A 25268-nucleotide genomic window follows, 5' to 3' on the forward strand; every position below is an offset into this window, starting at 1 on the left:
AAAGTGGTGAAGAGTTACATTTCTGTCAGGTTTTTAATCACAACAAAAGAAAATCTTTTCCCTCGAGAAAATATATCTGAACTACTAGAGATAAGAGTATAGACTATATTATATATTAACTAATATGCACTTTATTAGGATAACGAGAACATGTATCTTAAGGAACATGTAACACTACAAATGACACACAATAAAAAATTAAAACCATCTAAAACCTACTCCCATTCACCCAGTCACCAGAACAAAAGAATCATCTGCTAGTAAACTCAGACTGAAATGACCTAGATTACCTAGGTCAATATACAGTATATAAAGACCTACAATATAAACCAAAAAAACAAATGTATAAAATAATCACTGCGCTACTGTCATGGAGCTGCAGGCACTGCAACACAACAATGTTGTAAAAGACTAAAAAAAGACTAAGGAAAGAGAGATAAATGCCGCACTATTGAACAAATATAATAACAAATAAAGTGCTGCATATAACCATATACAATTGAATATATCTGTGACTAAAGCATCATGTAAAGTGTGAAAATTGTGCAATATATGCAAAAGTGCAATATAATAGATGTGCAATAAACAACATCAAACAAAGAAATTTGTAAAAAAAAAAGGAGGAAGAAAAAAAACTCTCAAACATTAAAAGTCCACACACCCTTTCCACTGAGTTCAAGCCCTATTGATGAAGGCGTTAATGTCCCAATCAACATTCATGCCATATGGCCAGTAGGATTTGAGCTCATAGATCCGATAAGTTTCCAGATGCAAAACACTTCTAAAGGCTGAACCGCTCCTCCAAGGAGGCGTATATTTGTCTATAACTAGGAACTGTGTACCCTTAGGGTCCTTATTGTGGTGACGGAGATAGTGTTTAGGGACACTATGATTAATCTGGCCTTTCTTAATATTGGCTGTGTTCATTAACTCGCACAGAAAAAGGACATATGGTACGTCCAATATACTGTTTTTTAAAAGGGCATGTGAGTAGATAAACAATGTTTCTCTTACGTCCTCCGACAGTCGCCGCCTCCTCTAAGTCATCACAATTGGGTATTGTCCACCTATCCGTAGGAATAGCTAGGCATATAGACTTAGTCAAAAGACAAAAGGCATTAGCATGTATACACCCACGGGGGCTGTCCCATCTGGTCAATACCCCCCCTGCATCACCACTCCCAACTCAGTTTTAGTTTGCCTAGCTTTCAGGAATAGTCAGGCTACCTTGTGCTGGGGCTTCAGTCTCAGCCTTCCTATATCTTTCGTTTTATTTTCTTTGAAAAATGTCAGTTTTTTTCTCTCACTTTACTAGCTGTTTATTTTGTCAGCTTTAGTGTTAGTTCATTCTTCGGATGAAGATGGATCATGCGGTGCTGGGATTCGGACTGGCCGCCCTGGTTCTCCAGGGCACTGAGGGACCCCCAGCCCGCCATCGAGTGTTCAGCTATGGTTCGCCCTGGCATTATGAACGACCCATCCCTGTTCGCTGCAGGGATGCAGCCGTGAGGTGGCTACCTCACAGGACTCGTCTGCGATGCTGCAGCGTCATGTCCCTGGCTCATGGCACTCCCTGTCAGGAGAGGACAGAGGTTTATCCGTGCGTAGAGGCTCCCCCACGCCATCGGGTACAGGTAAGTACTTTTCTGTGTGGGGCCTCTGTCTGGGGTGGCAGTCTGTGTTGCTGTGTGTCCCCATGTCTGTGCCTGTGTGACTCCCTGTGCGATCCCTGCGGGGTTCGTTTTGTACAAATTTGTATGTTTTTTACTGGGGGTCCCTGTCCCTGTGTCACCTTAGGTGCATGTTGGGGGTACAGACGTGAGTGTTGTGCGGCGACCGCTGCGGGGGTATATTCGCGCGGTCCGCCATGTTTTTTACTGCACATGGATATGGCCCCTCTGGGGCGAGTATACAGATCGTTTTGGCGCCCTCCGCCGCCATTTTGTGGGCTGTAGAACGATCGGTTCGGCCGCATTTCGGCGGCCATCTTAGTGAAGCCTCCAATGCATTTCCTATGGGCAGCCATTTTCCCTGAGGTCTGGCTTATAGCCAGCCCCTTCCAGCAGCATTTCCTTTTCCTCTCAGGCAGCAAAGGACACAGGTAGCAACGATCTGCGGGCTCTGCACTGCATCTCTCTCAGTCTTCCTCTGTATACTGCTTCTGGCTCAGTTTTTCTTTCTCCTTTTGGGGGTCTTCATAGCTGTGACAGTAGCGGTGGGCTGCGCACTCCGCAGCGCTATTTAAGGGGACAGTACTTCATTCTCAGGAAAGCAAGTTTCCTCCAGCTTTAGTGGGGGGTCCCAGTTCTTCTGTGGCTCCGCTGCGACCTGATTTGGCTGCTGTAGTTGCGACTTTAGTGGCAAATATGGAAATGCTGATGTCTGAACGGGCTGCGAGAAAACAGCCCAGGCTGTCTCTCTCTTCTGATTCAGACGGGGATATGGCTGCTGCTGCTGCTGCTGCTGCAAGCGTGCCCTTTTCAGGGTCCCGCTCATCCTTGGACCCCCCGGGGTCTGAGGGGGAGGCTAAAATTGAGGGTGTTGACACATCCTCCCCAGGGTCACCTGAAGAACGGGCGACCATGGATGAGTTGATTGTTTCTGTAAAAGAAACCTTGCATTTAGAGGATGAGCCCAATCCTCTGGGCGTTGTGTCCTCATTTGAGACGCACAGGGCCCGCAAGTCTGCGCAGGTTTTTCCCTGCCCAGCTGAATTTCATTACACTGTTAATGAAATGTGGCGCACGTTGAAACGTCCATTCGTGGTGCCTAGTCGGTTCAAATTGCTTTATCCTTTTGCGCCGGCTACGGAATCGCGATGGTGTGTGCCTCCACAGGTAGATCACACTGTGGCCGTACTGAACAAGGCTACCTTGGTTCCTACTGAGGATACTCCGGTTTTCCGGGATCCCATGGACCGGCGGTTGGTGTCTCTAGCCCGCCATTCCTATACGGTGGCGAGTTCGTTGCTCAAACCCGTTTTCGCGTCCGTTATGGTGGCTCAGGCGGTAGCTGATTGGATCAAGGTGCTTAGAAGCAACCTAGTGTCTGATGACGTGCCGCCTGCCCGACTGGAAATGGTGGACCAGATCCACCAAGGAGTCATGTATTTGTGTGATGCAGCCTTGAATGAGGCCCCCTTGGTGGCTCGCCTCTCGAGTGTCGCGGTGCTTAACCGGCGACTGATATGGCTGAAGAGCTGGTCGGCCGACCAGTCCTCACGGAAAACAGTTGCTGATTTTCCCTATGCTGGCTCTCGCCTTTTTGGCGAGGCGTTGGATACCCTGGTGAAAGGCGTCACGGGGGGCAAGAGCACTATGCTACCCCAGAACCCGAAGAACAAGTCTTTCCAAGGCAAGCGGGGGTTCTGCGCCTAGATCCACTCAGGGGTCCTTTCGTGCCTTTCGGAACCAATCCACGGGCAAGCCCTTCAAGGCCCAGGGCAACCAGAAGAACTCCTGGGCGGGCAAGCAGAAGACCGGCAACGCCGGCTCATCGGGACAATCCGCCTCTGCCTGAAGGGGCGCCCTCACCCATTTCAGGGGTGGGGGGACGTTTGCGCGGTTTCCTTCAACCTTGGCTGCTCCGGTTATCGGACAGATGGGTCCAGGAAATCGTTCGATCGGGTTACAAGATCGAATTCCTTTCCAGGCCGGCGGACAGATTCTTTCACTCCAATCTTCATCTGCTTCCGGGGCGTCTGCAGGATTTGCATCAGGCAGTGCAGGACTTGCTCAGGGAGTGATTGTCCCGGTGCCTCACCGGGACAGGTTTCGGGGGTTTTATTCGAATCTGTTCACTGTGCCCAGGAAGGAGGGCAAAGTGCGTCCTATTCTGGACCTGAAAGCGCTGAACCGCTTCGTGCGTGTTCAAAAGTTCCGAATGGAGTCTCTCCGTTCGGTTGTGGCCTCCTTGAGTCCGGGAGAATTCCTGGCTTCAATAGATCTGAAGGATGCGTACCTGCACATCCCCATTTTCGAGAGTCATCAGCGGTTCCTTCGGTTTGCTATCGCAGAGGACCACTACCAGTTTGTGGCGTTACCTTTCGGTCTCGCTTCGGCTCCAAGGGTCTTCACCAAGGTGTTGGCGCCGGTCCTGGGCCTGCTACGGGCCCAGGGCATTGCGGTTCTGGGGTACCTGGACGATCTGCTTCTGAGATCAAGGGCAAGCCAGGACCTTGTGCGCGACCTGTCCATCACGGTACAGACGCTCCAGGAGTTCGGATGGACCATCAACGTTCAGAAATCAGCGTTGTCTCCGTCGCTTCGCCTTCCCTATCTGGGAATGGTTCTGGACTCTGCTCAGGCAAAGGTGTTCTTGCCGGAGGACAAGCTCCGGACTTTGCGGGACGAACTCAGGTCCCTCAGGGACAATCCGTCCTCGTCACTCAGGACCTGCATGCGGGGCCTGGGGTTGATGGTGTCGGCCTTCGAGGCGATTCCCTTTGCCCACTTCCACACGCGGGCTCTCCAGACGGAGATCCTGGCCAGGTGGGACAGACTTCCTCAGTCCTTGGATCTGGATGTCTCCTTGAGTCGCCAGACCAGATTGGCTCTTCTGTGGTGGATCCAGTCCCTGGCGGTGGCGGAAGGCAAGTCCTTCCGCCCGGTGGTGTGGACAGTGGTTACCACGGACGCCAGCCTGTCGGGCTGGGGTGGAGTCCTGGGCAACCTGTCTGCCCAGGGCACTTGGTCGGAGGAGGAATCCTCCCTCCCGATAAATGTGCTGAAACTAAGAGCAATAAAACTCTGTCTCTTCCAGTGGTCGGACCGTCTCCAGGGCCTGCCTGTTCGTGTACAGACGGACAATGCTACCGCGGTGGCTTACATCAACCACCAAGGGGGCACCAGGAGTGCTCGAGCGGCCCGGGAGGTGGCCGACATCCTGTCTTGGGCCGAGACTCATGTCCCGGCGATCTCGGCAGTTCACATTCCGGGTGTGGAAAATTGGCAGGCCGACTATCTGAGCCGCCAGACCCTGGACCAGGGGGAATGGTCCCTGCACCCGGAGGTCTTTCAGATGCTGTGTGCGAAGTGGGGATCCCCAGATGTGGATCTGTTCGCATCCCGGCTAAACCGAAGGGTGGAAAGATTCGTGGCAAAAACGCGTGATCCGTTGGCGGACGCCTCGGATGCGTTGGTGGCCCCTTGGCATCAGTATCGTCTGATGTACGCCTTTCCTCCGATTCAGTTACTATCCCGGTTCCTTCGCAGATTGGCCTCGGAACCGCACATGGTGATTCTGGTGGCACCGGACTGGCCTCGCCGATCCTGGTACGCCGACGTTGTTCACCTGGCAGTGGCACCTTCGTGGCGCCTGCCTCTGCGGGAAGATCTTCTGTCTCAAGGTCCGATCTTCCACCCTGCTTTACGGTCGCTGGCTTTAACAGCCTGGCTGTTGAGACCCAGGTCTTGAAGGACAAGGGTCTATCTCCTGAGGTTATTCCTACCCTGATCAAGGCTAGGAAATCTTCCTCTGGTAAGATCTATTACCGTACCTGGAAGGCCTACTTCACCTGGTGTGAGTCCAGGGGGTTTTCCCCTCGTTCTTACTCGGTGTCGAGGATCTTGGCTTTCCTCCAGTCTGGAGTGGATCAGCACCTGGCGCTGGCCACAATAAAGGGCCAGGTGTCAGCACTGGCGGTCCTTTTCCAACGCCCTGTGGCGTCTCATTCCTTGGTGCGCACCTTCATTCAAGGTGTGCGACATTTGGCTCCTCCCAGAAAGGAGCCTTTACCTCCATGGGACTTGAATTTGGTCCTGTCCGCTTTGCAGCATGCTCCCTTCGAGAATATCGGGGAGATATTGTTGCCTCTGCTGTCGAAAAAGGTTGCTTTTCTTGTGGCGATCACTTCGGCTCGCAGAGTGTCGGAGCTGGCGGCGTTGTCTTGCCGCTCCCCTTACTTGATAATTCACAGGGATAAGGTGGTTTTGCGACCACCCCCATCCTTCCTTCCCAAGGTGATCTCTGATTATCACCTTAATGAGGACATTGTCCTGCCTTCGCTTTGTACGAAGCCTAAACATCCAAAGGAGATTGCCTTGCATTCCTTGGATGTTGTTAGGGCGCTCAGGGTTTACCTGAAGTCTACGGAATCCTTTCGGAAGACGGATTCCCTCTTTGTCCTTCCTGAGGGACCTCGGAAGGGCATGGCTGCGTCCGCAGCGACTATTGCCAAATGGATCAGACAGACCATTGAGCAGGCTTACGCCTTGAAGGAACGGGTTCCGCCCTTCCCTGTTAAGGCGCACTCTACCAGGTCTTTGAGTACTTCCTGGGCCTATTGGCATCGGGCCTCGGTGGCCCAGGTGTGCAAGGCGGCGACTTGGTCGTCGGTGCACACTTTTTCCAAGTTCTACAAAGTAGACGTTCTGGCATCAGCTGATGCTTCATTTGGCCGCAAAGTTCTCGGCTGCGGCTGTGCCATGATGGACCCTTAGTTTTTTCCCTGGGTCCCTGGCTGTTGGCATTTGCTTTCCTGGGCTGTTGCTCCTGTTGAGCTTTGTTTGTTGCTGTTGCCCAGTTGGTTCTTACAGTGCGTGTAAGATTCCTTTCTCTGATGTGGGTACTGCGTTGCCTTTTCTACGGTTGCGTCTCCCACCCCTCATGTCTATACTGCTTTGGGACATCCCAATTTTGATGACTTAGAGGAGGCGGCGACTGTCGGAGGACGTAAGAGAAAACTGAATTTTTGTAAAATCTTACCTGTAAAATTCCTTTCTCTGAGTCCTCCGACAGTCGCCACCCCCGCCCCTCTTTTTGGGGTTCTTATTACCTACTGCTATGCTACCAAACTGAGTTGGGAGTGGTGATGCAGGGGGGGTATTGACCAGATGGGACAGCCCCTGTGGGTGTGTACATGCTAATGCCTTTTGTCTTTTGACTAAGTCCATATGCCTAGCTATTCCTACGGATAGGTGGACAATACCCAATTGTGATGACTTAGAGGAGGCGGCGACTGTCGGAGGACTCAGAGAAAGGAATTTTACAGGTAAGATTTTACAAAAATTATGTTTTTTAGTAGCACAGGTAGAAAAATGTTTCACTTGATACCTCTGGTTCATGACCGTGGACTCAAATGTATCAGATTTCTTCCTGCCGCTTGTGTTGTTATGACACACGTTACACGGTACGATACTCATAGTACAGCGCATATGCGTTATAATGAATGGATACATACTTATACCCCAGTTGAAGTCTATGAGAACGAAACGTGTCGGGTCTATTGTGTTTGCTCCATAACATTGCACCAATTGGATTTCCTTGTGATCACACTACTTTGTACCAGAATCGTTTGTTAACTACTAAGAGAATGTAAGTTTTCTACTTTTAAAACTTTGATAGCTTTACACTATGAAGAGGCTTTTTGTTTCCTTGGGTACTCGAGTTTCTATATGCTTATCAAAAGATTTGAGGAGACTGTGACAACCATTGGGAGATTATTGCGCCACAGGTGACACCACTTCCATCCTGACTGACTCTTAACTATTGGTATTTGAGTCCATGAATTCTGGCAAGTGTCAGGGTGCCAGGAAACCAGACCACATGGGAATGCAGGTAAAATAAAGCAGTTTATTGGAGCAAATAACAATAATAGCACAGCAAGAGTGGGGAAGTGGGGACAGGAACAAGCCGGGTTAAGTCCAGAAGTGGGTAGTCATCCAAGCTGGGGTCGAGTCCAGAAGCGGGAAGTTGAGAACCAGGAGTCATCAGCCAAGCCGGGTCATACACAGAGGAACAAGGAGAACAGAAGTCTGCTAGCAGAGATGCACCTTGGAGCACAAGGGCAAGGACTGCAACCCATCAGGTGATAGATATAGTCAGGTGTGCAGCATCATCACTGTGCGACGCCCAGGCAGCAGGCAAGTGATGATGCAATCAGAGTCTATAAGAGGCAGCAGTCTGCCCATGTCCAAGATGGCTGCCAGGAGGGCAAGGTAAGCCCTTGACTATAAGAGCTCCTGACTCTCTCTTTTGGTGATGGTTGTCACCCAGGGTGACAATTCTCAATTTTTAACACGTGAAGTTCCTCCTTTTGTTTGGATATGGACTTTAATTCTTAGAGCCCTTTTTATATATAACTGAGGACTTTACTTTATTCATTCATTTTTTTGCTTCTTTTCTTATTGCACATTTTTTTGATGTTGTTTATTGCACATCTATTATATTGCACTTTTGCATATTTTGCACAATTTCCGCACTGTACATGATGCTTTAGTCACAGATACACTTAACTGTATATGGCTATATGCAGCACTTTATTTGTTAGTATTATTTGTTCCATAGCGCGGCATTTATCTCTCTTTCCATAAACCAATAAACGACTTTAGAAAAAAGTGCCATTTACATCAATAAGAAAATAAAAATGCAATGTATTATTTTCTGCTATGAGCACTAGGGCCACAACATGCGTTAAAGTAGAACTACAGTATGGGCAAAATTTTTTTTCTTAATTCGGACCGAGCAAGGGAGGGTTATAACCCCTGTCAGCAGTGGTGTACAAACAGGGGGCAGGGGGTGGTCTGCCCCAGGTGCCACAAATTGGGGGGTGTCAGGGAGCACCAGAGTGATACCTGCCTGAGGGGTGACACCCAGGGCCAGCTGCTGGACTTGCTCCGCCGCTCACTAACATAGGAGAGCAGAGCAGGAGGCCCTGAAGCAGAACAGGAGACAGAGAAACCGCAGCCCTGAATAAATAACGGGCACTGCCAGTTAACTTTCTAATTTAATGAGCAGGTGATTGGTTGCTAGGACCCCCTAGCAACCAATCACCTGCTGTTAACTCGCAAAGTTAACTCCGGCAATTCCCGCTGTTTATTCAGGGCTGTTGTTTCTCTCTCTCCCATTCTGCTTCAGTGCCTCCTGCTTCGCTCTCCTGTGTCTCCCACCCTGCATCCCCTAATAAGGTAGGAAGGGGAGAGCTGGGAGGGGCTGTGTAATGTAAAGGGTTCCATGGGGAAGGGGCTGCATAATGTGAAGGGGCCCATGGGGGAGCTGTGTAATGTAAAGGGGTCTATGAGGGGCTGTGTAATGTAAAGGGGCCTATTGGGGGGCTGTGTAATGTAAAGGGGCCCATGGGGGGGCTGTGTAATGTAAAAGGGTTCAGAGGTGTGGGGGGAGCTGTGTAATGTAAAGAGGTCCATTAGGGGGCTATGTAATGTAAAGGGGTCCATGGGGGATGGGGGCTGTTTAATGTGAAGGGGCCCATGGGGGGCTGTGTAATGTGAAGGGTTCCATGGGTGGCTGTGTAACATGAAAGGTTTCATGGGGGGCTGTATAATGTAGAGGGGCCCATGGGGGTTAGCTGTTTAATGTAAAGGGGTCTGTGGGGGGCTGTGTAATGTAAAAGGGGTCTTTGGGGGGGGCGTGTAATGAAAGGGGCCCATGGAGGGGCTGTGTAATGTAAAAGGTTTCAGAGATGTGGGGGAGAGCTGTGTAATGTAAAGGGGTCCAGAGGTGTGGGGGAAGCTGTGTAATGTAAAGGGGTCCAGAGATGTGGGGGAAGCTGTAAAGGGTCCATGGGGGGCTGTATATTGTAAAGGGGCCCATGGGGGGATGGCTGTGTAATGTAAAGGGGCCCATGGGGGGCTGTATAATGTAAAGGGGCCCATGGGGGGCTGTGTAATGTAGAGGGGCCCAAGGGGGGCTGTGTAATGTAAAAGGGTTCATAGGTGTGGGGGAGCTGTGTAATGTAAAGGGGTCCATGGGGGGGGGGCTGTGCAATGTAAAGGAGTACATGGGAGAGGGGGCTGTAAATTGTGAAGGGGCCCATGGGGGTGCTGTGTAATGTGAATGGTTTCATGGGGGGCTGTATAATGTAAAGGAGCCCATGGGGGGCTGTGTAATGTAAAGGGATCCATAGGGGGCTGTGTAATGTAAAAGTGGCCCATGGGGGGGCTGTATAATGTAAAGGGGCCCATGGGGGGAATGAATAATGAAAAGGGCCCGTGGGGGGGTTGGCTATGTGATGTAAAGAGGTCCATGGGGGGGCTGTGTAATGTAAAGGGGTCTATGGGGGCCATGTAATGTGAAGGGGCCCATGGGGGGCTGTGTAATGTAAAAGGGTTCAGAGGTGTGGGGGAAAGCTGTATAATGTAAAGAGGTCCAGAGGTGTGGGGGGCTGTGTAATGTAAAGGGGTCAATAGGTGTGGGGGGGCTGTGTAATGTAATGGGGTCCAAAGGTGTGCAGGGGGCCATGTAATTAAAAGGGGTCGATATGTGTAGGGGGGCTGTGTAATGTAAAGGGGTACAGATGTGCGGAGACAGTGTAATGTAAAGGGGTCCAGAGGTGCAGCGGTTGTGAATTGTAAAGGGGTCCAGAGGTATGGGGGCTGTGTAAAGTGAAGGGGTCCAGAGGTAGGGGGGCTGGGTAATGTGAATGGGTCCAGAAGTACAGGGGCTGTGTAATGTAAAGGGGTCCAGAGGTAAGGGGGCTGTATAATGTGAAGGGGTCCAGAAGTATGGGGGCTGTGTAATGTGAAGGGGTCCAGAAGTACGGGGGCTCTGTAATGTAAAGGGGTCCAGAGGTACAAGGCCTGTGTAATGTAAAGTGGTCCAGACTCCAGAGGTACGGGGGCTGTGTAATAAAAAGGGGTTCTTGCTACAGTTGTAGCTGCAGCCCTATAGATTTCTTTTAGGTTACGCAGTTTTTTTTTTGCATTTTCTGAAAGCGCACCAAAAGTCCCACGTGCTGCATCTTTGGCGCACTTTCAGAAAGCAGGAAAAAGTTTTTTTGGGGGGGAGTGACACCAAGTTTTAATGCACCAGGTGACACCAACCCTAGTGACACCACTGGCAGTAGCACATAGTAAGTGTGCCACTGCCAGCTACATGTATTTCTGTCTGGCGCCTCAGGCCAGTCGGTGCCGTTTTTGCAGAGGAGGAGGGAAGGGGCCTGGCCGCCTGGGGGGAGCAGAGGGAGGAGGATTCTTTTGGGTTCCAGGCCGCAGTGCTGCGGAGGCGCTACACGCGACATCACTTGACGACACGTCGATGTGCAGTGCGTCGCCTGCCCACCTGAGGGAGGAATGCCAGATATAGGATCCGCCCCGGGTGCCAAATGCTCTAGGTACGCCCCTGCCTGTCAGATTTGCTTTCGCCATCTCTGTCCCATTGTGGAGCTTTCCCTTCACTTCCTGTCCCATAGCCAAACAGGAAGTGAGAGGAAATCCCTGCAAATTGAGGGAATTTCTTGGGAACCCCCAGGTCACCAGAACTAGTGACCCTATTGGAAGATTTCTACCTCCACTAGTCATGCTGCATCATATTGATTTGTACAGAGAGAAACACCATCTGTTCACTCATACAGGTTATCATATTCTGACTAAGGCCCCTTTCACATGGGGCAGACTCAGTCAAGCGGATCCGCCTGCTCAGCGGGTGATCTGTCCACTGATTCCCACTGAGCAGGTGGAAAACAGGTCCTGTCTGCTCTGCTGACGTGGACACGGACACAGCCCGCTGTTCTCTTTGGCGTGGTCAGATAGAAATGGACTGCCTGTCCATTTCCGTCGGACAGTCATCAAATTCAACCTGCCAAATGGATGGGGAAAGGATCCCCAACCATCTGTTTGCGGACCGGATGGCATGCAGGCAGGTGTAAACAGAAACAGAGAACAATGGGTGATCCAATCAGGCCCACTTAAAAAATGGACAGGCGGACCCTTTCAGTCCATTCATCTGATAGGAGCCTTAGGGTGTTTTTGGCAGAACAGATTACATAGCATTTTCTTTCTCTTATTGATGTACAGCACTTTGCTTATACTGTATGGTTCATGGTTTTACATATGGTGACCTAGATTATGTCAGCCTGGGACTCCCAGCAGAAGACGTCACATGACGAAACGCGTACAGCGCCGTCACGTCATTTCCGGTTCCAGTTTCGAGTTGGAACGCATTGCGTTCCGGGACGCCAATACCACGCTGTTTACCTTATAATCGATTGTGAGTATCCATTTATTTTATACTGCTGAATAAAATATCCCCTACGATACCAAACTATCGAGTCTTTTCACTTCCTATGACCCTCCCATCCATATACTTGTGAGTGGTCATACCAGATCCCCCCACGGAACATCGGATACATGGGAACAGGACCCTATTACTGGACCCCAAGTTAGGATACCTGCGATACCCCGCGGACCCCATATCATTCTCCCCCAGGAAGTGAACCACTACACAGAGTAAAGACCAGCGAGGCATATCTCCAGTACCCGCTCTAGTCTATACCCCTGTGTGGGGTGGGTACATCTGGTGAGTAGGTTTTTCATCAGTAACCACTTTCCAGCTCACCAGTCACCCACCTTGGGGGTCACCGTAAGTCACTGCCCACCTATCTCACTGGGTATACTCATCTATTTAAGGATTCATTCCAGTATATAAATTGACTGATCATCACTTATTGTTGCACTTTGAAAAAAGTTTCCCGCACATTCATTGTTTTTGCACAATTTTTGTCCACGGACTCATTTTATATATTAATCATTAATATCACTTTATGGTGCACTTTGTATAACACTCCCCTGTATATTTGCACATTTACCCGGATTGGTTAATGTTTTCCCGCACTATTTTAATATTTTTTATCATTGCGATTTTTGAGTCATTTTATATTATCCATTGATTTATTCATTTATTGATCTATTTAATGCTGTTTATGCTATATTCATCTTGCTGATTACTTATATTTTTTTCACTATTGCATATATACACATATTTATTTATCTCAGCACCTTTTTGCACATTGCACTTCGCCACCTTGTGGCCATTTGCCATAGTCTTTTCTATATACAATTTACCTGATGATACATGTTTACATATTTATATCTACCTAATTGCACTTTATAATATAAGCAGCGCCATCACCTCCATTCTCATCTATTTATATAGCCTTTTGGCTATAGTTTAAGTGAGGCTGCAGCTTATTAGTATACATCTATTTCCTCTGATTCCTTAGCGCGGATTCTATTATCGTTTTGGGCGGACCCTTTCAGTCCATTCGTCTGATAGGAGCCTTAGGGTGTTTTTGGCAGAACAGATTACATAGCATTTTCTTTCTCTTATTGATGTACAGCACTTTGCTTATACTGTATGGTTCATGGTTTTACATATGGTGACCTAGATTATGTCAGCCTGGGACTCCCAGCAACTAAATATTATAATTTATTTACAGACATTTGTTTTGTTTTGGCATTGTGTTTTATTTGTACTGTTACATGCTCCTTAACTGGTTGCCGACTGCGCACAGTATATTTACTGCGGCAGTCATCCCCGGCCAGGCAGAGTGACGTAGATCTACGTCGCTCGCCTGTCACTGCTACTAGAGCCAATAGCGGGCGAGCGCGCGCCCGCTTAGGCGCGCGCCCGCCTCGGCTCGTTCACAGAGGAGTGCGGGCGTGTGACCGGCGGACCCGATGTCCGCCGGTCACACTACAATCGCCGGTACAGCGGGAGAAAGACAGAGCGGCTTGTGTAAACAAGCCGCCTGTCATTCTCCCCTGTGTAAAAATGAAGATCAGACGGTTCTACTATGTAGAACCGTTGATCTTTGTTTTTACACTAGGAGACCTGTCCCACTACAGTTAGAATCACGCCCCTAGGACACACTTAACCCCTCCCTGTCCAATACAGTTAACCCCTTCCCTGCCAGTGTCATTTTTGCAGTAACAGTGCATATATATAGCACTGATTACTGCAGTAATGTCACTGGTACCCCCAAAAGTGTCAAAAATGTCAGTCAAGGGTCCGATCTGTCCGCCGCAATGTCGCAAGTACCGCAAAAAAAATCGCAGATCGCCGCCATTACTCGTTAAAATAAAACCACCAAAAATGACAAAAATCTTTCCCTTTGTTAGTAAACGTGATAACTTTTGTGCAAACCAATCAAAATACGCTTTTTGCGATTTTTTTTACCAAACATATGTAGCGTAAAACAATTTGGCCGAAAATGTTAAAAAATTTAGATTTTTACATTTTTTTGGGGGGAATTTCATATAAAAAAAGTGAAAAATATTGTTATTTTTGCAAGAATTACGCTCTTTTTTTGTTTATAGCGCATGATCAAAAAATCGCACAGGTGATCAAATACCACCAAAAGAAAGCTCTGTTTGTGGGAAAAAAAGGACGTGAAATTCGTTTAGGTACAGCCTCGCACGACCGCGCAATTGTCCGTTAAAGTCACGCAGTAAAAAATCGCAAAAAACCCCCTGGTCAGGAAGGGGGTAAAATCTTCCGGGGCTTAAGTGGTTAAGATGCATGTACAAAATACATAATATTTGTTATGCTGTATATGTACAGTATAATAAATTTGTATAATAATATTTGTCAGCCCTTTAAGTTGCACAGCAGCGCTATTCCACTGTGGCCACAGAAAATAGAAAATTAAATATCAAATACTTACCGCAATATTCCTTTCCTGACGAGCTCCATGTCAGCCACCTCCGGGTAAGCCCCGCCCACCCCATGCTATAAGGACCTAACTCATAAATTTTGGCCTTAAAACTACTGTGTCTGCTCGAAAAGAAGTTTGGGACTCTAACCTCCAGGGCCGCCATCTCTGAGACTCTCTTGGTTGAGGTTATTTCAATCAGGAAGGATATTTTCAATGTTAAGTCATGTAATGGTGCACCTTGGCCAAACCTGGGTGAGGCAAGAAAGTTCAGGACTACTAGAAGGTCCCACTTAGAGAGTATGGGTGCTCTGTGAGGCCTTAGTTTCACTACGGCCTTGAAAAACTGGATAGAGTGTTAGAGTCCCTGTTAAAGCTGATATGGCTGAAACCTGGCTTTTGAGTGTACTCACACTCAGGGCTATTGATAGACCCTTCTGCAGGAACCCAAAAATGTGACATGCTCTGAGTTCTTTCAGCTCAAATCCTACTGATGTTGTGTACTCCTGGAACTTCCGCCAAACTCTGTTATAAGCGCTGTTTGTGCTACACTTGCAAGCCTTCATGAGGGTTTGCACAACTTCTGCAGAGCAACCCAGATTTCAATATCCAGGCCGCTAACTTGAGTACCTCTGGTGCTAGGTGCAGAGCTGGGCCCTGGAATAGGAGATCTGGCCTCACCGGTAACAAACGAGGAGCCCTAACACTCATGCATAGAAGCTGGGGATACCAAGGTCGTTTTGGCTAGTCTGGGATTACTGCCAGCACCATGACATCTTCCCGTTTCAGTCTGTACAGAAAGGACAATGTCAGGGACTCAATACCCTGTGCAGGCGCACTGGCGTCGCTAACCTGCGAATGCCTATGCGCATGCGCTGAGGCTACCTTGGTAGAGTTCGAGGCTACCTTGGTAGAGTTCGGGGCTACCTTGGTAGAGTTCGAGGCTACCTTGGCGGAGTTCGAGGCTACCTTGGTGGAAGTTCAAGGCTACCTCGGTAGAGTTCGAGGCTACCTCGGCAGAGTTCGAGACTACCTCAGTGTAGTTCGAGGCTACCAAATTGCTGCCAAAACGACCTATTTAAACACAGCTGTCACTCTAGGTGATTGCTGTGTTGTCTTCGGCTCTCCTGTATCCTGTGCCTGTTATATCTGCTGTTCCTGTTTACCTGACCCGGTTTGTCTTTGGATTCTGATTACCTGCTGCCCGCCCTGACCTTGGCTTATCCTGACTATCCTCCTGTCTCGTCCTTATCTGTTTACCTGCTACCGGCTATTGGTCCTGGACCTGGTCCTGGCTCTCCCAGGGAATCCGGGGGGCCGCGACCTGGTGTTAGCAAGCAGCCATGTCCATCCCCACCATCTAGGGCCCTGGTGAAAACTGGCTAACACTTAGATTCCGCGCCTCTGGTGAACCTGTGCCACGCCCGTTACCCGGCAAGCCACTCCTCTTATGTCAGGCTCTGCCACGTTACACCGTGACAGTACAACACAGCCATGACTGAGCCTGCTAGAGGAGCCTCTCCTATGGACGACATCTGCCAGCACCTTGCGGCCCTTACCCAAGCCGTTAAGTCCCTGCAAGAGGGCTATACCCAGCTGCAGGGGCGTGTTTAGTCCCTAACCCCCTCCACGGACCCTACAGTTTCTGCTGCTTCCATGGCTCCCTCTGGGAATCCCTCCGGTCTGACGGTGGTGATGCTGCCTCCTGAACCAAGGGTTCCTACGCCGGAAAAGTTTTCTGGGGATCGGAGTAAGTTTAGAGCCTTCCGCAATGCCTGCAAGCTGTACTTCTCCCTGCAACCCCAAACCTTCTCCTTGGAAGCAACCAAAGTGGGGTTCATCATATCCCTGCTTCAAGGTGAACCTCAGTCCTGGGCTCACCGCCTGCTTGAAGAGCGCAGTAACCAGCTGGACTCCATGTCGGCTTTCTTTAACGCAATGGCGCAGTTATACGAAGACCCGCAGCGCACTGCTACCGCAGAAACCGCTCTCACTTCACTTCAACAGAGCCGTAGAGGGTTACGTCACTGACTTCAGGCGTTGGAGTAAGGACACTCACTGGAACAACGCAGCCTTGCGACATCAGTTCCACCTGGGTCTTTCAGAAAACTTGAAAGATGAACTGGCCCGAGTGGGTATACCCGAGACCTTGGAGGCATTAATCACCTTGGCCATACAGATAGACCGCCGGCTCCGTGAGCATAGAGCAGAGAGGTCCACGCAGCAGACCCGCCCAGTCTGGATGTTGCCACGGGTTCCAATCCCGTCCACACCTTCTCCTCCGGTGCCCGTTCCAGCAACACTGCTCCGGTTTCTCCTGAATCAGATACGTCAGAGCCGATGCAACTTGGGCTTATGCGTCCTTCCTTATCAACAGAAGAACGCTCACGACGACGTCAGAACAACCTGTGTCTGTACTTCGGAGAGGCCGGACACTTTGTACGCTCATGCCCAGCAAAGATGCGTAAGTGTCTTTCTATATCCCCCTCAAGTTTCCAGTTTCTGTCAACAATACCACTCACCTGGCTCTCTCTATCTCATTCCAGCTCCCAGAAGGCCCGATCCCGGTCACCACTATTATTGATTCCGGGGCATGCAGCTGCTTCATTGACCTTACCTTTGCTGCTCATCAATGTGTCCCACTTCGACCCAAGTCGCAGGGACTCTCCATCTTCCTAGCGGATGGTACCCACATCAAGTCTGGGCCAGTAACCCAAGAAACCCCTCTATTGCCTGTGGCCACTCTTGAAGGGCACAAGGAGTTGTTGTGCCTGGATGCCATCTCTTCTCCCTTGTTTCCTGTTATTCTGGGGTTACCCTGGTTGCAGGCGCACAACCCGCAGATTAATTGGACTTCTGGAGACGTCAAGTTCCAGTCCCCTTACTGCCAGAATCATTGCCTGCCAGTACGCCATAGTGCTCCTAGCACCCTACTCTGTATGGACGCTGATAAGGAGATACGTTCCTCTGTCCCAGTATCTTATCACGAATACTTGGATGTCTTCAGTAAACAGGGGGCTGAGACCTTACCCCCCCCCCACCACCCCTATGATTATCCAATTGAATTGCTTCCGGGGGCCGAGATCCCTTTCGGACGTATCTTTCCTTTATGGGAACGAGAATTGGGTACCCTTAAAGACTATGTGATGGAGAATCTAGAGAAGGGATTCATCCGACCCTCTACTTCTCCGGCAGGAGCTGGGATCTTTTTTGTGGAGAAAAAAGACCATTCACTTCGGCCATGTGTGGACTACCTTGAGTTAAATAAAATTACGGTCAAAAACCGGTACCCCCTACCCTTGATTCCTGAACTCTTCCAGAGACTAAGAACCGCCTCCGTATTCACCAAACTGGACCTGCGGGGAGCCTACAATTTGGTCCGTATTAGGGAGGGGGACGAATGGAAGACAGCATTCCGCACCCGATTCGGGCATTATGAATATTTGGTGATGCCTTTCGGGCTCTGCAATGCCCCGGCCACCTTCCAGCACTTCGTCAACGACATCTTCAGAGACTATCTGAACATCTTTGTAATTGTCTACCTGGACGATATCTTGGTCTTTTCTTCCTCCCTGGCCCAGCACCGAGAACACGTTAAAAAGGTACTCCACCAACTCCAGCTACACAGGCTCTACGCAAAACCCAAGAAATGCGAATTTGAACAGCAGAGTATCCAATTCCTCGGGTTAATAATCTCCTCTGAAAGGGTCAAAATGGGCCCTCAGAAGGTCTCCGCCATCCTGGATTGGCCCGCACCGGTGGATAAAAAGGGGATTCAGCGTTTCATAGGATTTGCAAATTTCTACAGGAAATTTATCAAGGGGTTCTCTTCCATCATCACCCCTATTACCCTGCTCACCAAACAAGGTACCCGCTTCCACTGGTCTCCCGAGGCGCAAGTCGCATTAACAGCCGTGAAGGAGCTGTTTACTTCTGCTCCTATCCTCAGCCACCCGGATCCCGCCCTGCCTTACATCCTCGAAGTAGACGCCTCGGAAAACACAGTAGGAGCAGTCATCTCCCAGTCTCAAGGTCTCTAGGACCTGATTCATCCGGTAGCTTTCTTCTCCTGTAAGCTTTCTCCTGCGGAGAGGAACTATGATGTAGGGGATCGGGAACTCCTTGCCATCAAGACCGCCCTGGAGAAGTGGAGGTATCTATTGGAAGGGGTGGCACATCCCATACTCATCTACACGGATCATAAGAACCTGGAGTATTTGAGGACGGCCAAACGCCTGAGACCTCGCCAAGCAAGGTGGACACTTTTTTTTCCCAGATTTACGTTCCATATAACATACCGACCGGGTTCCAAGAATACGAAACCCGATGCTCTCTCTCGAATGTACCACAGTTTTAAAGAAATCCTTGTACCTGACACCATCCTAACCCAAGGTAACTTTCTACTATTACAGTCTGACCTTCCTACCGCTTTGAGACAAGCCACAGTAAATGCTCCTCATCCTGCTGGAACTATACTGGTACCCAGAAATGGACTTCTATGGAGAGGGGATCAAATTTTCGTTCCAGTAAGTGCTTGTGTGTCCACCCTAGGACTGTGTCATGACCACCCGATGGCTGGTCTTTTCGGGATCCATAAGACCCTGGATCTTGTGCAGCACATGTTCTGGTGGCCCAACTTGGAGAAGTGTTGTAAACAATATGTTTCTTCCTGTACTGTCTGCACATGAAGCAAGGCAACCCGAAATAAGGCATGGGGCCTGCTCAGACCACTACCAGTCCCTGACAGACCATGGAAGATGATTGCCATGGATTTCATTGTGGAACTTCCTCCATCAGACGGTTATTCTGCAATCTTCGTGGTAGTAGACCGTCTGTCGAAAATGGCTCACTTCATACCACTAAGAGGTACACCCTCCGTGCTTGAGACGGCGCTGGTCTTCATCAGAGAAATTGTAAGACTCCACGGGGTCCCAATCAACATTGTGTCGGATAGAGGTGTCCAATTTACTTCTCGCTTCTGGAGAGCTTTATGTGATTCACTGAAAATCAAGCTGTCAATGTCCTCTGCATACCATTCCCAGACTAACGGGCAGACTGAGAGGACCAACCAGACCCTTGAGAAATATATCAGATGCTTCACCACCTTTGTTCAAGATGACTGGGTCTCGCTACTACCATCAGCAGAGTTCTCATACAATAACGCCAAACACTCGGCTACAGGTCAGTCCCCATTCTACGCTAACTACGGTTTCACCCATCTTTCTTGCCCTGCTTTATTCCTGAACCTACAGTGCCAGCAGTCCAGGATATCTTGGGAGTTCCTTAAGGAGAACAACAAAGTCTTATAGGATGCCATGACCAAGGCTCAGACCTCCAATAAAGAGTTCTTTGACAAAAGAAGGAGAGGTGAGTTGGTTCTCCAGCCTGGCAACCTGGTATGGTTAGCCACCACCAATCTCCGATTGGCATGCCCTTCCAAAAAACTGGCACCCAAGTTTATTGGCCCGTTCCCTGTGAGGAGAAAATTAAATGAGGTATCTTACGAATTGACGCTTCCCGATTCCCTCAAGATCCATCCAGTCTTCCACGTTTCACTCTTGAAACCTGCAGTACCTGATTCCTTTCCTGGTGGAAGTTCGGAACACCTGCTCCTGTCACCATCAACGGGACGAAGAATTTGAGGTGGAGGCCATCCTAGACTGCAGAAGGCGAAGGAACCATCTACAATACCTGGTTACGTGGAGGGGCTACGGCCCCGAAGAAAATTCCTGGGAACCGGTAAAGAATTTCTATGCCCAGGACTTAATCTGGAATTTTTTCCGCAACCATCCCCACAAAAGGAACCTTTTGGGCACCCGGAGGTTGCCCTTAACCACTTGCCGACCGCCGCACGCCGATCTACGTCGGCGGTCAGCCCCTCACAGGCAAAGTGACGTAGGGCTACGTCACTAGCTTGTGAGGGTCTAGGGAGCGAGCGCGCGCCGCCGGAGGCGCGCTCCCGCTCCCGCGTGGTCACGGACCCCCCCGCGCGTGTGACCGGCGGACCCGATGTCCGCCGGCCACTCTGCGATCGGCGGGGGAGAGGGAGAAAGTCAGGCAGCTTGTGTAAACAAGCTGCCTGTCATTCTCCCCTTTGTATGAGAGCTGATCATATGGATCTACTATGTAGATCCGTTGATCACTCTGCATACAGCTGAAGCCACAGCCAATCACAGTAAGAATCACGCCCCTAGGGACACACACAGCCCCTCCCTCTCAAATAAAGTTAACCCCTTCACTACCAGTGTATTTTTACAGTAACAGTGCATATATATAGCACTGATTACTGTAGAAATGTCACTGGTAACCCCAAAAGTGTCAAAAATGTCAGTCAAGGGTCCGATGTCCGCAATGTCGCAGTACCGCAAAAAAAATCGCAGATCGCCGCCATTACGCGTTAAAAAAAAAAACAACAAAAATGACAAAAATCTTTCCCTTAGTCAGTAAACGCAATAACTTTTGCGCAAACCAATCAAAATACGCTTTTTGCGATTTTTTTTTACCAAACATAGGTAGCATAAAACAAATTGGCCGAAAATGTTAAAAAATTTTGATTTTTACATTTTTTTGGGGGGGAATTTCATATAAAAAAAAGGGAAAAATATTGCTATTTTTGCAAAATTGACGCTCTTTTTTTGTTTATAGCGCGTGATCAAAAAATCGCACAGGTGATCAAATACCGCCAAAAGAAAGCTCTGTTTGTGGAAAAAAAGGACGCCAAATTAGTTTAGGTACAGCGTCGCACGACCGCGCAATTGTCCGTTAAAGTCACGCAGTGCCGAATCGCAAAATACCCCCTGGTCGTTTAGCAGCCAAATCCTCCGGGGCTTAAGTGGTTAAGGGGGGGGCAATGTCAGGGACTCAATACCCTGCGCAGGCGCACTATCGTCGCTAACCGGCTACCTTGGTAGAGTTACCTTGGTAGAGTTACCTTGGTAGAGTTCGGGGCTACCTTGGTAGAGTTTGAGGCTACCTTGGCAGAGTTCGAGGCTGCCTTGGTGGAAGTTCGAGGCTACCTCGACAGAGTTCGAGGCTACCAAATTGGTGCCAAAACTGCCTATTTAAACACAGCTGTCACTCTAGGTGATTGCTGTGTTGTCTTCAGCTCTCCTGTATCCTGTGCCTGTTATATCTGCTGTTTCTGTTTACCTGACCCGACTTGTCTTTGGATTCTGATTACCTGCTGCCCGCCCTGACCTTGGCTTGTCCTGACTATCCTCCTGTCTCGTCCTGATCTGTTTACCTGCTACCGGCTATTGGTCCTTGACCTGTTCCTGGCTCTCCCAAGGAATCCGGGGGGCCGCAACCTGGTGTTAGCAAGCAGCCAAGTCCATCCCCACCATCTGGGGCCCTGGTGAAAACCGGCTAACACTTAGACTCCACGCCTCTGGTGAACCTGTGCCACGCCAGTTACCCAGTAAGCCACTCCTCTTACGTCAGGCACTGCCACGCTACACCGTGACAGACAGAATCAGAGGCACGGGGGGTAAGCTGTCTGAAAATTGCACCTCAAAGTCAGTGGATCCACCAGGGTTGCACGTGGATGATTCCCTTTCATACAGAATCTGGGGAGTTTCGCATTGTCCGGAGATGCAAAGAGGTCTATTTCCAGAAGAAAAGACCAGGCTACAAGCTCCCTGAACACTTGTGTCAGTAGGGACCACTCTCTGTTGTCCAGTGCGGTCCTGGACAGGTAGTCCACCTGAAGGTTGACATGCCTGGGTAAATATACAGCTGAGAGGAGAACCAAATTCTCCTGGCCTCAGCTCATTAAAGGTTCTACCTCTTCTAGGAGGGACCCACTCTGTGTGCTGCCCTGCTTTTTAACATAGGCTACGGCTGTTACATTGTCCATCTTTAGGAGGACCGAGCCCCAACAGATTATCAGGGCAAATGCCAGGAGAGCTTGATATGCCACCCTCAGTTCCAATTTGTTGGAAACTATCTTCTTTGGATGATGAGGCTATCTGCCTTGAGCCCATTGGTCTTCGTAAACAGCCCCCCATCCCGTCATGCTGGCGTCTGAGGTGATCAATATCCAGGATTTTGGGAGAAGAAAGTGACACCGTATTAGGTTTCTCTACTCTACCCACCAGGCCAGACTCTGTCTCATGGACTGTGTCAATGGTATGCTCTGATACAGACTCAAAGAGTCCCACTGTCACGATTACTGGGTCAGGCTCAGAGTCCAGTCGCAGGAAGCAGCAGCACAACCGTGGTCAACAAGCAGGGTCTGGTACACAAGAGATCAGCCGGAGTGAGGGAGCAAGCAGAAGAGTAGTCGTAGTCTTTAGCCGAAGGTCGGTACACAAGCAGTGAAGGGCAAAATGGCAGCAGGCAGAGACGTAGTCCTGGAACGTAGCTGGAGGTCGGTACAAAAGTGGAAGATTCAGGAGGATGAAGCACACAAAGCTAGATCTTGGCAAAGCACAATAATCTGGCATCAGGAAGTTTCCAGATCAGGCTTAAATAGGAAGTACAAAGGAGTGGCCAAAGGTTCAGAGTTCACAGGAGGCTGGGCAAGGAACTAGGCAGGAAACTGGACAAGGTCTAGGTCACCACATAGATCTAGTATGCATAGATATCAGCTGCTGGATAGCTCAGCAAGAAGAAGCACTGTCAGAAGCAACTGAGGACCTGGGTTTGAATCTGGGCCCTGACAGTATGCCCCTCCTTCTAGGATAACCACAGGGCATCTCAGGACCAGGCTTAAGCGGAAACCTTTGATGGAACTCCCGAACCAGTCTAGGAGCATGGACATGCTCAGCAGGTTCCCAAGAATTTTCTTCAGGTCCGTATCCTTCCCATTTCACCAGGTACTGCAACTTGTTCCTGTGGATCCTGGAGTCAATTATTCCTTCTACAATAAATTCCTCTTCACCCTCAACAACCACAGGCAGGGGAGGAGGAAGGACTCTCCCAGGGAAGGAATTTTCATGGAAAGGTTTAAGTAAAGAAACATGAAAAACAGGATGGACTCTCATACTGTCAGGAAGTTTCAAGCGGAAAGTAACTGCATTAACTTGTGCCAAGATTTGAAAAGGTCCTATATACTTTGGCCCCAACTTAACAGATGGTACCTGAGTCCTGAGATTCTTTGTGGATAACCAGACCTTGTCTCCAACACGGAAAGACGGTATTTCTCTTCGACATCTATCAGATGCTTTCTTGTAAGCCTCCTGTGCCACCTTCAATGTTTCAAGCAATTTTCTTCGAGTTTCCTGTAAAAGAGATAACCTCTTATTAACAGCAGGAATTGGTGTAGCAATAGGGAGGTCAGGAATGCAAACTGGATGGTACCCTGTATTCACATAAAAAGGACTAAGAGATGTGGAGCTGTGCTTAGAATTATTGTAGGAAAATTCTGCTGTTGGCAGATAATCTACCCAATCATCCTGCAAATAGCTAACAAAACAGTGAAGATATTGTTCCAAAGTCTGATTTGTTCTTTCTGTTTGGCCATTGGATTGAGGATGAAATGCAGAGGAAAGATTGACTGTGACACCCAGGGACATGCAGAAACTTCTCCAGAATTTGGAAGTAAATTGAACCCCCCTATCTGAGACCACATCATCCGGGATTCCATTTAGTTTAAATACTTCCCGGATCATTAATTCAGCAGTTAGTTCTGCATTGGGTACCCCCTTAGTTGGGATGAAGTGAGCCATCTTGGTGAAGCGGTCGACCACTACCAAGATGGTGGTCATTTCCTTCGAAGGAGGGAGTTCAACCACAAAATCCATAGAGATTGATCCCCAAGGCCGTGATGGAATTGGAAGAGGTTGAAGCAGTCCGACAGGGGAAGATCGGGGTGTCTTATGACGTGCACAAGTTCGACAAGAAGCAACATAGTTCTTAACATCTTTCTTGTAACTAGGCCACCAGAATGAACGAGACAACAGTTCAGCAGTTTTAAAGGCCCCAAAATGTCCTGCAAGCTTAGAGTCATGAACCAGTCTGAGGACTTCTAGCCACGCACTTTGAGGGACATAGAGGCAATGGTTCTGAATCCAAAAGCCATTCCTGAAGGTGAGACTCAGGTCCTTGGGTGGATGTTTAAGGAGGGGATCAGAAGAGTAGCCATCTTTAAGCAAGGTCAAAAATTCTTTGGGATTAGTGGCTCCTAAAAAGTTCTTTTGAGAAAGAATGGTGCAGTCAGAGTTGCTTTCTTGAGGGGATTCAGACAAACTCCGTGACAGGGCATCAGCCTTGCCATTTCTTGAGCCAGGTCTATAAGAAACAATGAAATTAAACCTGGAGAAGAATAAAGACCAGCGTGCTTGTCGGGAGGACAGTCTCTTTACAGAACGGATGAACTCTAAGTTCCGATGGTCGGTAAGAACAGTCACTAAATGCTCAGCCCCTTCCAACAGATGCCTCCATTCAGAGAAAGCTTCCTTTATCGCCAGCAGTTCTTTATTACCAATGTCATAGTTCCTTTCAGCAGAGGACATCAACCGGGAAAAGTAAGCACAGGGATGAAGCTGCATCTTTTCACCTGTACGCTGAGAAAGGATAGCTCCAACAGCAGAATCTGAGGCATCAACTTCTACAACAAAGGGAAGTTCAGGGTCAGGATGTACTAGAATTGGTGCAGAGGTAAAGAGTGCCTTTAGTTTACAGAAAGCAGCTTGTGCCTCTGGTCCCCATGTGAAGGGACATCCCTTCTTGGTTAACTGGGTAATTGGTGCAACCACCTTGGAAAAGTCCCTTATAAACTTTCTGTAAAAGTTGGCAAATCCCAGAAATCGTTGAATTTCTTTAACATTCCTAGGGGCAGGCCACTCCACCACTGCTTTAATCTTATCAGGGTCCATGCTCAACCCTTCAGGGGAGATTATGTACCCCAGGAACTGAATCTTGGTCTGTTGAAAGGTTGCTG

General features: G+C 49.1%; 1 protein-coding gene across 1 annotated transcript in view; it reads left to right on the forward strand.

The window, feature by feature from the left end:
* Positions 1-25268, forward strand: part of FAAP20 (FA core complex associated protein 20) — a 546873-nt gene that overhangs the window by 9142 nt on the left and 512463 nt on the right. The gene's annotated exons all lie outside the window — the stretch shown is intronic.

Source organism: Pelophylax lessonae (genome assembly GCF_965119305.1).
Source record: "Pelophylax lessonae genome assembly, chromosome: 12".
Taxonomy (NCBI): domain Eukaryota; kingdom Metazoa; phylum Chordata; class Amphibia; order Anura; family Ranidae; genus Pelophylax; species Pelophylax lessonae.